The following is an 11,114-nucleotide window of genomic DNA, read 5'->3' on the forward strand; positions in this document are numbered from 1 at the left end:
CCAGTCAAGAGAGGAAATTGAATTAAAAGAAAGGGCAAGATTCGAGAGGGAGAGAGAGAATTTCTTACCCTTTCAAACATTACAAAACAGTGATGTTGTTCTGCTTTGTTGAAGTTTACTTTAGCTACACGTATTACTTGGAATTTAATAAAAATCTCCTCACTATTTTGACAGTGGGGATGTATTTTCATACACACTGAGCTTGATTAAGGAACCGGGGTGGTAGAAACAGAGAAGCTGAAGATAAACAAGGAAATCTATTTACTTACTCTACTTATTTAACACACAAGTCATTTGTATGAGACAGACTGTTGATTTTCACCTCAGGAATTCCCTACTGCCCTCTAAATCCTAACAAAGCTTTTGTTTCCATCCTCCCTTGTTATTATCAAATTATTTTAAAGGACGTAGGCTAGATCTCTGTAGCCTATACAGCATTTCTTCGACACAGACAATTTAACGTGTTTGTTACTTGAAATGGAGCTTAAGTCTACTCTTAGTTATTAGGAGAATCATGGCAAAAGTAAACAACCTGCTCTTGTGAAATGTCAGGCGGCAGTGGCATTAGCTCTAGCAAAGAACAAAGGCCCGTGACAGATGGGTTCAATGGGGGCGAAAGTGGGCGGACAACATTCTTTACATCACAAGGGTTTAGCAGTGTTGGGTCTAGCGGGTGTCACAACGCCCGAACAAACATCAACTCTCCCTCCCCCAGCGTGTGTAGTCGCCCGTCAGAAAGTTTGACGACCAATGGCAAAGATAAGCACACAGGCTGCTGAAAACACAGACAGTAAAGTGAGGTGTGGGGCGACAACACTGCATGACCTTTCACACATGCCTTAGATTAGTCTGTGTCATACTGTCACAGCCACTCTACCCACTACTCACGGTTGTCGAAACGCTGTGGGAGGTTGGGTTGAAGTTAACACAAATCAGGAACGTCACTCAAGTTCATTTGAAACTTCAGTCAAATAAAAATATCTTTCTCTGAGCAATTGTGTTAGTATAATATCATTTTGCATTTTTTTTGGAGCATACAATATAGCTCAGTATTTGTATTACTTTATACAGTCTTTTTTGCTCATCTTTATCAAGGTTGCCAATAATTATGAACCTGACTATGTCAATCACTACAGTATATTTGCAGAATACAACAATAAACGGATATGTTTTGTGACTATTCATTATCAGAGCTCTATTGACTAACCAAAGCCATTACTACTTCTGGAGAATTTCTACAGCAGGTAGAACTCCATAACGAATTCCGATCCCTTACCGATGTTCTAATTCCAATAGAAATCAACACGATGATGAAAGCCATGCAGTACTGGAGGAGTATGGGTTAAGCATGTCCACCAGCAGGTGAATGCCTAGTGTGAGGAATTTATCGCCATGGCACTGCCTTGTCGTCTCTGTGCCAAGCTACCAGTCCTTGGCCACTGCCCCACTTGGCAGGAGCCCTCAGCTTTATATTTCAGTTTCGGGCGAACGGCTAAATCAAGAGAGCCGGGTGGGAGCTGCCGTTAGGTTAACATCACTCCTCAAAGCTAAACAGGGTGGCTTCCATGGGAAAGATTGATCTGAATACGATCACCTTCTTGGCATTAGAGTTATAGTCGTAAATTATCATGTTTTTTTCCTTTCTTTGGAATACATGACAGTCCTCATCCACCAACTAGTGCACACACACACACACACACACACAAGCATGTGTGCAAATGTGTGTGCGCACGCATGCACACACTAGAGAGAAAAAGCAGAACAGATTTGAGATGAGTTATTTGTATGCAAAAGTGCCTTGACAGTCCTAACCTAACTTGTGGATTGTGGACAACACAGAGACCATTATATATATATATATATATATATATATATATATATATATATATATATATATATATATATATATATATATATATATATATATATATATATATATAGAGCACGGTTGTTGAAGAACACTCAATTGTTATATAAAGGCAGCGAGAACTCGGAGGAACAGCTTGTACTACAAGCTTTCATTTTAAATGCTATTCCTCTGCAACATCCCCTGAAGCAATGCTTGCCTGGAGAATAAGTCTCATAGGTCCCCCTAGCAAACAGAATAACTCACCACAGGCTGTACGTCTATGTGTGATGTGCATCTCTGCTGGAGTTCTGTTTACTGTGGGTTGCATAACATATGAAGAGAGAGGAGGTGGTAGGAAATGGGGCTCTCGAAATGGCTGCAGTGTTTGTGTTTATGAAACTCCAGATAAGGATTCCATCCTGTGTTTCTGCCAAGGGAATCAAATTAGAATGTCAAATTACAGGTCCAGCCTTTTATTCCTGGTAGGCCAAATAAGTTCATTTAGAACCTAGTTTCAGTAACTTCTATCACTATCTGTGGTTTGGGGAGTGCTGGTGGATGACAAGGATTTACTTGTATCCCTTTCATACACCAAAATCATATACCAAAATCTAACTCATTTACCATGCCTGCTTCTTTTAACCAGATTTTTTGTATATCTGAAAGGGTAGGGGGTAAAAAACATGATCAATTAAAGCCCAGCTAAGTCCTAGTCATGAATCCTGCACTTACACAGACCCTTCTGTCTGAAATGGGTATTGTTGCAGTAAAGATGCTGAATGCTTTTATAAGTAATGGCCTCCTAAGGGCATTGAGACTTCCTGTTCTAGCAGGGTTAATGAGGTATGCTACACTATCTGATTATTCTGGGTTTCCTGTTTCTCAGCGAGATACGGGGATATGAGGTTATGGGGGAGGGGATGCCAAAATATGCATGAAAGAAACTTGATTTGCAAAAAATTACAGTAAGTAGGCTACATTGAACTGGCCTTGCAATAAGTGCCTGCCAGTTAGGCAAGTACAGTGTAGCCATTGGTAATGTACGTCATTGTATGTCATTAAAGCATGAGGCCCTCATAATCCCTGCAGAGCTACTAACTAGCATCAGCCATCGCCTTCATTAGAATGTAGGCTAAGTCAACTACTACACCTTTAAAACATTAACACACACTGTACAGTCGTGGCCAAAAGTTTTGAGAATGACACAAATCTTAATTTTCACAAAGTCTGCTGCCTCAGTTTGTATGATGGGCAATTTGCATATACTCCAGAATGTTATACAGAGTGATCAGATGAATTGCAATTAATTGCAAAGCCTCTCTTTGCCATGCAAATGAACTGAATCCCCCAAAAACATTTCCACTGCATTTCAGCCCGGCCACAAAAGGACCAGCTGACATCATGTCAGTGATTCTCTCGTTAACACAGGTATGAGTGTTGACGAGGACAAGGCTGGAGATCACTCTGTCATGTTGATTGAGTTTGAATAACAGACTGGAAGCTTCAAAAGGAGGATGGTGCTTGGAATCATTGTTCTTCCTCTGTCAACCATGATTACCTACAAGGAAACACGTGCCGTCATCATTGCTTTGCACAAAAAGGGCTTCACAGGCAAGGATATTGCTGCCAGTAAGATTGCACCTAAATCAACCATTTATCGGATCATCAAGAACTTCAAGGAGAGCGGTTCAATTGTTGTGAAGAAGGCTTCAGGGTGCCCAAGAAAGTCCAGCAAGCGCCAGGACCGTCTCCTAAAGTTGATTCAGCTGCGGGATCGGGGCACCACCAGTACAGAGCTTGCTTAGGAATGGCAGCAGGCAGGTGTGAGTGCATCTGCATGCACAGTGAGGCGAAGACTTTTGGAGGATGGCCTGGTGTCAAGAAGGACAGCAAAGAAGCCACTTCTCTCCAGGAAAAACATCAGGGACAGACTTATATTCTGCAAAAGGTACAGGGATTGGACTGCTGAGGACTGGGGCAAAGTCATTTTCTCTGATGAGTCCCCTTTCCGATTGTTTGGGGCATCCGGAAAAAAGCTTGTCCAGAGAAGACAAGGTGAGCGCTACCATCAGTCCTGTGTCATGCCAACAGTAAAGCATCCTGAGACCATTCATGTGTGGAGTTGCTTCTCAGCCAAGGGAGTGGGCTGACTCACAATTTTGCCTAAGAACACATCCATGAATAAAGAATGGTACTAACACATCCTCCGAGAGCAACTTCTCCCAACCACCCAGGAACAGTTTGGTGACGAACAATGCCTTTTCCAGCATGATGGAGCACCTTGCCATAAGGCAAAAGTGATAACTAAGTGGCTCGGGGAACAAAACATCGATATTTTGGGTCCATGGCCAGGAAACTCCCCAGACCTTAATCCCATTGAGAACTTGTGGTCAATTCTCAAGAGGCGGGTGGACAAACAAAACCCCACAAATTCTGACATACTCCAAGCATTGATTATGCAAGAATGGGCTGCCATCAGTCAGGATGTGGCCCAGAAGTTAATTGACAGCATGCCAGGGCGGATTGCAGGGGTCTTGAAAAAGAAGGGTCAGCACTGCAAATATTGACTCTTTGCATCAACTTCATGTAATTGTCAATAAAAGCCTTTGACACTTATGAAATGCTTGTAATTATACTTCAGTATTCCATAGTAACATCTGACAAAAATATCTAAAGACACTGAGGCAGCAGACTTTGTGAAAATTAATATTTGTGTCATTCTCAAAACTTTTGGCCACGACTGTATACATACACAGCAGCACTTGGTAACGTCAGGGAGGATATGAGATTAGAGGAGCAGGGAGGCGTGTCACAGCTGCCCAGGTCACACTGCAATCTGATGTCACCTCTAGTCCCTCTGCCACCAAGCACGGCAGGCAGGCGCACACACACACGCTCTCAACCTCCAATGGTGACAGGGAGTTTGGCATTGACAACGCACATTAAAAACAGTGCCAGATAATAACTGGCACACAATCTTTATCATAGTAATACTTCTCTAACCCATCATAATCCAAAACGGACTAAATATTCTATGGTTTTAATGTGATTTCATTGAAATATTGAAAAAAGAAATATCCAATATCAAAATGTATGTCAATAAAAAATACATTTAATGTATTCAAATGTATGCAATTTTTAAATAGCAATAGCAAGTGAACAAGCTGGAGTGCGCCTACTGCAGCTCCCTCCCTCGAATGGCTTGTCCTCTGAAAATGATTCAAAATGAAAGAGGGTTTATGTTATGAACATCCCGCCCAGTTTAGTATGGAGGTATTAATCATGCAGGGGTGGTGCACAAACAATCTTTGAAATAGTAATTGTATGCGTCAGGATAAAGTCTGGTTTATAGGCTGGCAGTAAGATAAGAATGGACAGCTGTATTTCACTATGCCTAATTTGTCTTAGTGTGAATGAAAAGGGATATGCTTTTAACATGTGCCAAGGCGCAACATTAATGTGATTTAAGAGGACAGGGTATAATGTGATTTACTAGTGCTTAAACCAAGTGATTACCTATGCACAAGAACTAGGGAGAAGTAGGCCTCCGCTGAGTAAGTGTGTGGCTTAGCACTAAGTACAACATTGGTTAGAGGTCACATTTACATGAACCCAAAAGTGTAATTTAAAAAATGTGGAAATTGCCTTTTAAGTATTCAAATAAGATTGTGCAGATTGTCAAGGCACAGTGGTCATTTTGAGTGAATTAAACCTCGTACAATAGGGGCTAGGCTGCTTGGCAGAACCGAATCATGGGAAATGGTAGAGTAATTATCTTTACAGAAGAGAGCTATGTGTACACTCGCTCAAGGACGTTAGCAGCCTGACAGGGACGACACTAACAGATGCATCGCCTGTCTCCTGACATATGCCTGACAAATCACACAAACTCTTTGAAATACATTGGAATAATCTCTTGCACTTTTAGAACTCTGATTAAAAGCTAATGAGCTCACCCTGGGGGGAAATGCCTGGCACCCTTGGTATTCCTGTGATGCATAGACCCCCTTAAACCAAATAATTCCCATGTTTCAGTGGTGTTGGAGTGGTTTAGCGGATAGACTAACAGACTCATAAGTCGGTGGGGGGAGGCAGGCCTAAGAGTTAGTGTTGGTCAGTAGTCCTTTGAGTTCAGGATGAGTTTCAAGCATGTTCATCCTGTTCAAGAGAATGTCCACTCACTGTTAATTGAGAAAGTACAACAAAGTTTTAACCATAATAGTCTTTATCAGGTACTAGGCCCACTGTAGATCAGACCTGATAAAGACCATTGCAATACCTGTATTTTCAATAGGCCTCCTTTGCCATGTTTGATGTGGGCAAATTCTGGCTTTCTATCCTCTGTTAGTGTCCTTTATATCTCCACAAGCATACTTAAGCTTAGGTCACAAGCGCCAGGACTTTTCTTTGGGTCAACTTAGTGACCAGGCCTGTGTGTTTGCAGAAATAAGGTGTCAATAGTGATGAGAAGGTGACATTGCAGGGACCTCATTCGGGAACAGGTTACCTAATTCAAGAGGCAGCTCATGGAAAAGTTATGTTTACACTGACATTCATGTGCAGCATAGCATAGGCCATAGCTCAAATAAAATATAATGTATTAATAAAGCCCTTTTTACATCAGGTAGAATCAAGAATTCCTCAGAGCAGCTGTCTAGGCCCCTTACTTTTTTCAATCTTTACTAATGACATGCCACTGGCTTCGAGTAAAACCAGTGTGTCTATGTATGCGGATGACTCAACACTATACATGTCAGCTATTACAGCGTGTGAAATTACTGCAACACTTAATGAAGAGCTGCAGTCAGTTTCAGAATGGGTGGCAAGAAATAAGTTAGTCCTAAATATTTCAAAAACTAAAAGCATTGTATTTGGGACAAATCATTCACTAAACCCTAAACCTCAACTAAATATTGTAATGAAAAATGTGGAAATTGAGCCAGTTGAGTTGACTAAACTGCTTGGAGTAACCCTGAATTGTAAACTGTCATGGTCAAAACATGTTGATGGAACAGTAGCTAAGATTTGTTCTTAACTGACTTGTCTCGTTAAATAAATACAATTAACATAAAAAATGGGGAGAAGTCTGTCCATAATAAAGTGCTTCTCTGCCTTCTTAAAACACTAAAGGCCCTAGTTTTGTCGCACCTGGACAACTGTCCAGTCGTGGGGTCAGGTACCACAAAGAGGGTCTTAGGAAAATTACAATTGGCTCAGAACAGGGCAGCACGGCTGGCACTTAAATGTATGCGGAGAGCTAACATTAATAATATGCATTTCAATCTGTCATGGCTCAAAGTAGAGGAGAGATTGGCTCCATCAATACTTTTTTATTTTGAGATGTATTGAGATTCTGAATGCACCAAGCTGTCAGTTTAAACTACTAGCATACAGCTCGGACACCCATGCATGCCCCACAAGACATGCCACCAGAGGTCACTTCACAAACCCAAAGTCCAGAGCAGACTACGGGAGGTGCACAGTGCTACATAGAGCCATGACTACATGGAACTCTATTCCACATCAGGTAACTGATGCAAGCAGTAGAATCAGATTTTAAAAACATACCTTATAGAACAGCGGGGACTGTGAAGAGACACACACACAGGCACAGACACATGATAACACACACACCCACACATATATTTTTTATTGTAGATGCAGTACCAGTCAAAAGTCACAACACACCTAGTAATATTTCTTCATTTTTACTGTTTTCTACATTGTATAATAATAGTGAAGATTGGGTTGCTTCTCAACCCAACTGAGATGGTTTGGGATGAGTTGGACCGCAGAGTGAAGGAAAAGCAGCCAACAAGTGCTCAGCATATGTGGGAACTCCTTCAAGACTGTTGTAAAAGCATTCCTCATTAAGCTGGTTGAGAGAATGCCAAGAGTGTGCAAAGCTGTCATCAAGGCAAAGGGTGGCTACTTTGAAGAATCTCAAATATAAAATATAATTTGATTTGTTTAACACTTTTTGGGGTACTAGATGATTCCATATGTGTTATTGCATAGTTTTGATGTCTTCACTATTATTCCACAATGTAGAACATAGTAAAAATAAAGAAAAACCCTTGAATGAGTAGGTGTGTCCAAACTTTTGACTGGTACTGTATCTACACTAAATACAAATACAAAAGTGCTTATACAGAAACCCAGCATAAAACCCCAAACAGCAAGCAATGCAGATGTAGATGTAGAAGCATGGCCAACCATTCAGAGGTCAAGAGAGAGAGAGAGAGAGGTTGCGAGAGAAAGAGAGAGAGCGAGAGAGTCGAAAACAGCAGGTCCAGGACAAGGTAGCACGTCCGGTGAACAGGTCATGGTTCCATTGCCACAGGCAGAACAATTGAAACTAGAACAGCAGCAAGACAAGGTAGCACATCTGGTGAACAGTTCAGGGTCAGGTCAGGGAGGAAGGACAATTATACACTTCTCAAATTGTTAACTGACATCCAAATGTAATTCATCATCATAACGCATTCATTAACCTGTTTTCCATAATTCAATTTAACATAGAAACTAATCTTGTTGGAATCCTTTCCTGAGGTTGGACACAATTTCACACTTCAAATGTAAATTTGGAGCAACCGCATACTTTTATTCCATGGGAATTCCAAAGCACCTCAGTAGTACAAGTTATTGGCTACAGTATCTTGGTTTCATAATGCATTAATTAGCTCACATGTTACATCCATGTGCTCAAATTGGGCTGGTTGTCCTAATGAATAGGCTGTAATAAATCAAATCAAATTTGTCACATGCGCCGAATACAACAGGGAATACAACAGTGAAATGCTTACTTACAAGCCCTTAGACAACAATGCAGTAGTTAAGTAAAAAAATGGATAAATAAACAATAAGAAATAAAATTAACAAATTAAAGAGCAGCAGTAAAATAACAATAGGGAGGCTATATACAGGGGGTACTGGTACAGAGTCAATGTGCGTGGGAACCGGTTAGTCGAGGTAATTGAGGTAATATGTACATGTAGGTAGAGTTAAAGTGACTATGCATAGATGGGGGGGCTGCAAACCAAAAAGTCTGGGTAGTCATTTGATTTGCTGTTCATGAGTCTTATGGCTTGGGGATGGAAGCTGTTGAGAAGCCTTTTGGACCTAGACTTGGCACTCTGGTACCGCTTGCTGTGTGGTAGCAGACAGAACAGTCTATGACTAGGGTGGCTGGAGTCTTTGACAATTTTTAGGGCCGTCTTCTTACATCACCTGGTATAGAGGCCAGCCTGCCAGCTTAGTGGAGTCTGCCACTAGCACAGTCAGTGTAGTCAGCTCAGCTATACCCATTGAGACCGTGTCTGTGCCTCGACCTAGGTTGGGCAAAACTAAACATGGCGGTGTTTGCCTTAGCAATCTCACTAGAATAAAGACCTCCTCCATTCCTGCCATTATTGAAAGAGATCGTGATACCTCACATCTCAAAATAGGGCTACTTAATGTTAGATCCCTCACTTCAAAGACAGTTATAGTCAATGAACTAATCACTGATCATAATCTTGATGTGATTGGCCTTACTGAAACATGGCTTAAGCCTGATGAATTTACTGTGTTAAATGAGGCCTCACCTCCTGGTTACACTAGTGACCATATCCCCCATGCATCCCGCAAAGGCGGAGGTGTTGCTAACATTTACGATAGCAAATTTTAATAATTTTTTTTTTTTAAACTAAGTTTTCGTCTTTTGAGCTTCTCGTCATGAAATCTATGCAGCCTACTCAATCACTTTTTATAGCTACTGTTTACAGGCCTCCTGGGCCATATACAGCGTTCCTCACTGAGTTCCCTGAATTCCTATCGGACATTGTAGTCACAGCAGATAATATTCAAATTTTTGGTGACTTTAATATTCACATGGAAAAGTCCACAGACCCACTCCAAAAGGCTTTCGGAGCCTTCATCGACTCAGTGGGTTTTGTCCAACATGTCTCTGGACCTACTCACTGCCACAGTCATACTCTGGACCTAGTTTTGTCCCGTGGAATAAATGTTGTGGATCTTAATGTTTTTCCTCATAATCCTGGACTATCAGACCACCATTTTATTATGTGTGCAATCGCAACAAATAATCTGCTCAGACCCCAACCAAGGAGCATCAAAAGTCGTGCTATAAATTCTCAGACAACCCAAAGATTCCTTGATGCCCTTCCAGACTCCCTCTGCTTACCCAAGGACATCAGAGGACAAAAAGCAGTTAACCACCTAACTGGGGAACTCAATTTAACTTTGCGCAATACCCTAGATGCAGTTGCACCACTAAAACATTTGTCATAAGAAACTAGCTACAGGAAAGAAACTGGCATACAGAAAATACACGAGCTCTGAAGCAAGCTTCCAGAAAATTGGAACGGAAATGGCGCCACACCAAACTGGAAGTCTTCCGACTAGCTTGGAAAGACAGTACCGTGCAGTATCGAAGAGCCCTCACTGCTGCTCGATCATCCTATATTTCCAACGTAATTGAGGAAAATAAGAACAATCCGAAATTTATTTTTGATACTGTAGCAAAGCTAACTAAAAAGCAGCATTCCCCAAGAGAGGATGGCTTTCACTTCAGCAGTAATAAATTAATGAACTTCTTTGAGGAAAAGATCATGATCATTAGAAAGCAAATTACGGACTCCTCTTTAAATCTGCGTATTCCTCCAAAGCTCCGTTGTCCTGAGTCTGCACAACTCTGCCAGGACCTAGGATGAAGGGAGACACTAAAGTGTTTTAGTACTATATCTCTTGACACAATGATGAAAATAATCATGGCCTCTAAACCTTCAAGCTGCATACTGGACCCTATTCCAACTAAAACTACTGAAAGAGCTGCTTCCTGTGCTTGGCCCTCCTATGTTGAACATAATAAACAGCTCTCTATCCACCGGATGTGTACCAAACTCACTAAAAGTGGCAGTAATAAAGCCTCTCTTGAAAAAGCCAAATCTTGACCCAGAAAATATAAGAAACTATCGGCCTATATTGAATCTTCCATTCCTCTCAACATTTTTAGAAAAAGCTGTTGCGCAGCAACTCACTGCCTAAACCAGGCCAGAACTCAAGTTCTGGCCTGGTTTAGATCTTATCTGTCGGAAAGATATCAGTTTGTCTCTGTGACTGGTTTGTCCTCTGACAAATCAACTGTAAATTTCAGTGTTCCTCAAGGTTCCGTTTTAGGACCACTATTGTTTTCACTATATATTTGACCTCTTGGGGATGTCATTCGAAAACATAATGTTCAATTTCACTGCTATGCGGATGA

This window comes from Salmo trutta, chromosome 24, assembly GCF_901001165.1.
Source record: "Salmo trutta chromosome 24, fSalTru1.1, whole genome shotgun sequence".
Classification (NCBI taxonomy): domain Eukaryota; kingdom Metazoa; phylum Chordata; class Actinopteri; order Salmoniformes; family Salmonidae; genus Salmo; species Salmo trutta.